Genomic DNA, 5317 nt, shown 5'->3' with positions numbered 1-5317 from the left:
TTAATCAAGCCTGTCATTAATTTTACGATAAATATTATACCCAGCATTTCTCTACGACTTGCGAGTGTAGGCAAATTTATGAGCTTTAGACGACTTGTGTAAGGGGGGAGATTGTAATCTGAATCCCAGTTAAAATTACGCAATGCAAAAAGCAAGAATTGTTTTTGAATTGATTCAATCCTTTCTGAATGAACTTGGTAGCGGGGATTCCAAACAATAGATCCATATTCTAGTATAGGTCTAACTAAACTGGTAAAAAGAGCTTTTGTAATATGGGCAAATCACTTCGCCGCAGCCCCCGATTAAACAGTGATACAATGGAAGGTAACGTTTCTGCATCGAATACTGCCACGTCGAATAGTGCCGGAACCAGAGCCACTACTACACGGACTGATGTTGGAGTCGCCACCACCTCCACCGCTTATTCACCCGAGCAACGTCAATAACGTTATTGAACAGCTCAAAATTAGGTTTGGTCGTCCGTAGTCAACTAGCACAAGTTCGCGAAATCGCGCCCATATCAGAGAGTGCAATGATGAGGTTAGTCCCATTTTCAACAAAGGTAAACAATATTTGCATTTTTCTAAAGTCAGCCAACGGCGGAGAACAGCATCTCGCCAATCCTACACTACTGGATGAACTCGTCATGAAATTGCCGATGGGTAAACGTATCGAGTGGGCAAGCTACTCAGCATCCATACAGCCGTATGCAACAGTAAGCCACTTTAGCGAGTAGCTCACGAAATTGGCGAATGTTATCTCGTCAGTGTATGACATCGAGTCAATGCGAGACTCTAAACGTCGTGTCATATTGCATGCCACCGAGTCGCAACGTCAGCCGAGCTGCCCATTATGCCAGGGCCCACTTAGACCGGTTGAATGCAGACAGTTTATTGATCGTTCAGTACACGTGATTGCCAACGGCGCAAGCCATGTGCCGTAGAGGGGTGCAGAAGGATGCACCACAAATTATTGCATGAAGGTGGGTGCAATGCTAATAATATGCCAGCAGATATACGCCAACGCAACAAGAACGTCCCCGTATCCAAACGATTTCCAGAAACTCAACAGTCATCCCGTAGCTGACAGCCAAGTGATACAGAAGCTGCAGTTCTTAGCTGCAATACGGGTCCCGCTGATAACAAACTTCTATTTAGAATTCTACCAGTTGTTTTGTACGGCAATAATAAGCTCGTCGAAAAGTATGCTCTGCTGGAATTGGGTTTACGTGGCCAGGAACAACGTTTAAACGTACAGTGGTTCGGAGGCCGCGCCGCACAATAACCAGCCGTCATAGTAGACTTGTTTGTCAGCGGAGCCGGTATGCAAAAAAGGCATAAATTGCGAAATGTCTACGGGGTGTCGAATTTGCAGCTGCCATCGCAAAGCTTAAGCAAGACTGAGTTAAGCTGTGCTGACACACATATGCGTAAGTTGCCGATACAACCCTATTCAAAGGTAAGTCCTAAGTTATTGATCGGGCTTGATCACTGCCACCTCGGTTTGCCATTGTCAACTGTGAAAATGAACAAGGGCGGTCCGTTCGCAGCACACTCCGAGTTGGGATGGCGAAATTCGTTGCCGCTGTGCTTGCTGGTGAACACCCACAGTGACCAGTCGTTGCACAATCTGGTAGCTGACTATTTTGAGACTGAGAGTTTTGGGGTCAGACCATCACCACCCATCGAAAGTGAAGCCGATATCCGCGCGAAAACTATTCTGGAGAAGACTTCGCGCCGCGTTAATGGAAGGTTCCAGACGGGTCTGCTGTGGAAGCGTGACAATGTTGAGCTGCCTGATAGCTATGCCATGGCGCTCAAAAGGTTGAAAGGTATTGAAAACAAGATGAGGCGCGATGCTGCGTTCGCTGCCGAATACAAACACATCATAGACGCCTATGTAGCAAAGGGTTACGCACGGAAGTTACTGCCATCAGACGTCGCCTTGCCATCACCTAGGATATGGTACTTACCACACTTTGCGGTGACTAACCCTAACAAGCCAGGCAAGCTACGTTTAGTTTTCGACGCTGCAGCTGAAGTTGGTGGTGTTTCCCTTAATTCAAATCTGTTGAAAGGGCCACAAGAGTACAAGTCATTGCCATCTATACTTTTCCATTTACGCCAAGGAGCGATTGCGGTGTGTGGTGACATAAGAGAAATGTTTCACCAAATATTAGTTCTCAGCGATTCCCGTGGCGTTGTGGTGATGCCACGAAACAACCACAAGTGTATGAAATGTGTGTGATGACGTTCGGTGCTCCCTGCTCGCCTTGCGTCGCCAACTACATCAAGACAGTCAATGCGCTAGAGCATCGCAGTGACAACGAAAGTATAGGCCGCGCGGTGAAATCCATACTAAACCACCATTATGTGGACGATTTCGTTGACAGTTTTGATACTGTAGAGGAAGCCATCGCAGTTTCGAAGATGGTGCGAGCTATCCATTCAAAAGCCGGTTTCGAACTTCGGAATTTTTCGTCAAACTCAAAGAAAGTGGTAAATGAGCTAGATGGTACCGAAGCTACACGATCTATTTCCAAAAAAGAAGGTATGCTGGTAGAAAAGGTTCTGGGTTTATTTTGGCAACCCTCAACCGATTGCTTTGGGTTTAAGCTGAAGTTTAACAACGTGGACGCAGCGGTTATAAATGGATCACGGTAGCCCACCAAAAGAGAACTCCTAAGCGTCGTTATGCCCATCTTCGACCCCTTGGGATTCTTAAGCAATTTCGTTGTCGGAGCTAAATTGATCATGCGAGATATATGGAAGCAAAGGGTTCGCTGGGATGAGCCAAAAGATGTCAACGATGTATGGGAAAAGTGGCGCAATCAACTAATTGCAGTCATGGATTATACTATTCCCCGTTTCTACTTTCGTAAGGGTATACCAAAAAGCTTGCAGCTTCACGTGTTTGCTGACGCCAGTGATGTCGCCTTTGCAGCTGTCGCTTACTTTAGGTCAGAGAGTGCCAGCGGCGAAATTGAAGTTGTATTTGTTGCCGCGAAGTCGAAATGTGCTCCAATTAAGCCCTTAACGGTTCCACGACTGGAACTCGAAGGTGCTGTGCTGGGTACCCGCTTGATGAACTGCATACGAGAAGAACACTCACTGGATGTCGATCAGTGTGTTTTGCGGAGCGACTCCAAGACTGTAATAAGGTGGATTAGAAGTGAACATCGTCGGTACAAACCTTTCGTGGAACACAGGGTAGCGGAAATATTGGCTATCACGAACCCTTCAGACTGGAGGTGGCTTCCAACTGCTCTAAATGTCGCCCATGAAGCCACGCGCTCAAACTATCGTCTCGATTTCGGCCCAACCGCCCGTTGGTCATGTGGTCCAGCGTTTTTACAACAGCCGCAACACCTTTAGCCTAGTGACGACGCTGTGGTAACCAGCGAAGACGACCATGAAGAGGAACTTCAGCGAATAAGGAATGGTCACAACATCGCCCGTAGTAGTGCTCTTCTACAACTGTCTCCACATATCGATGAAGAGGGTATCCTGCGTGTGAATGGACGCATAGATGCAGCGAGTTGGCTTCNCAACACAGGGAGCGGAAATATTGGCTATCACGAACCCTTCAGACTGGAGGTGGCTTCCAACTGCTCTAAATGTCGCCGATGAAGCCACGCGCTCAAACTATCGTCTCGATTTCGGCCCAACCGCCCGTTGGTCATGTGGTCCAGCGTTTTTACAACAGCCGCAACACCTTTAGCCTAGTGACGACGCTGTGGTAACCAGCGAAGACGACCATGAAGAGGAACTTCGGCCCAAATATGCTCTGGTAATAGCCAATTTTAATATTTTTGTATTTAAGCGTTTTTCTTCGTACAACAAAGTGGTGAGAGTTGCAGCCTGGGTTTTGCGCTTCTTGGACGCCTGCCGCCGCCGTATTCAGTGTGATTGCTATTATGGGTTAACTGCTCGCGAAATAGATATTGCCAAAAAGTTGTTATGTCGCTTCGTTCAACATGAAGCATTCGCCGATGAACTTCAGCGAATAAGGAATGGTCACAACATCGCCCGTAGTAGTGCTCTTCTACAACTGTCTCCACATATCGATGAAGAGGGTATCCTGCGTGTGAATGGACGCATAGATGCAGCGAGTTGGCTTCCGATAAGCTCCAGACATCCTATTATATTGCCACAAAACCATGACTTTACAAGGCTCGTGGTAATGCACTATCACACTACTATGCGTCATCAAAATATAGAGGCCACCATATGCGAGATTCGTCGTATCTATTGGATCCCACGTTTGCGAAGTTTGTTGCGCAGCGTAGTTGCAAGCTGTTTGGTATGTCGCTTGAGTAAAGCACAGCCGGTAGCGCCTCAAATGGGACCATTGCCTATCGACAGACTTACTCCGTACATAAGGCCATTTAGTTACACGGGCCTAGATTACTTTGGTCCGGTAATCGTAACCATCCGGCGCAGTACGGAGAAAAGGTGGGTGGCTCTCTTCACATGCATGACAGTGCGAGCGGTGCACCCAGAGCTAGCCCATGACTTGAGCACCGATTTCTGTATTGTTGCCATTCGAAATTTTATAAATCGTCGTGGTGCGCCTATACGCCTGCGCTCAGATAATGGAAAGAACTTCGTCGGCGCTGATAAAGAAGCTAAGCGATTCAGTGAGGTGTTCGATTGCGCTCACGTACAGGACGAGTTGTCACGAAGGGGCGTTGAGTGGAAATTTAATCCAGCAGAAGGAGGGGCCTGGGAAAGGCTAGTGCAATGCATGAAAAGAGTATTACGCCAGACGTTAAAGGAGGCTTCGCCAAAGGAGCACGCGCTAAATTGTCTCTTAATTGAAGCAGAAAATATTGTAAATTCTCGGCCTCTTACTCACCTGCCTATATCCGTCGACCAAGAGCAGCCCTTGACTCCTAACGACTTTCTTCTAGGTGAGTCAAACAACGCGCAGACCCCCATCGCGGAAGACGTTTTGGAGCGAGTTTGTGTTTTACGCCAGCAGTGGAGAATTGCCCGCCAGTTGAGGGACCACTTTTGGAAGCGGTGGGTGGCCGAGTACCTACCAACATTAACCCGTCGAGTCAAGTGGTGCCAACGAAAGGAACCTTTGCGAGAAGGGGACCTAGTGTTTATATGCGACCCTAATATACCGAGGCGAGAATGGTGTAGAGGTAAGGTGGAACGACTTTATCCAGGAGCCGATGGTCAAGTGAGGCGAGTCGACGTTAGAACAACAAGCAGTGTGAAACGACGTGCAGTGTCGAAGCTGGCTGTCCTGGACATATGTGGTGAATCGGGCTGATTCACGGAGGCGGGGATGTTGCTGCTTCGCGATA

The sequence above is a fragment of the Rhagoletis zephyria genome, unplaced genomic scaffold, assembly GCF_001687245.7.
Source record: "Rhagoletis zephyria isolate East Lansing unplaced genomic scaffold, Rhagoletis_zephyria_1.1 Rzeph_scaffold_01328, whole genome shotgun sequence".
Lineage (NCBI taxonomy): Eukaryota > Metazoa > Arthropoda > Insecta > Diptera > Tephritidae > Rhagoletis > Rhagoletis zephyria.
Note: the sequence above shows the minus strand (reverse complement) of the source record.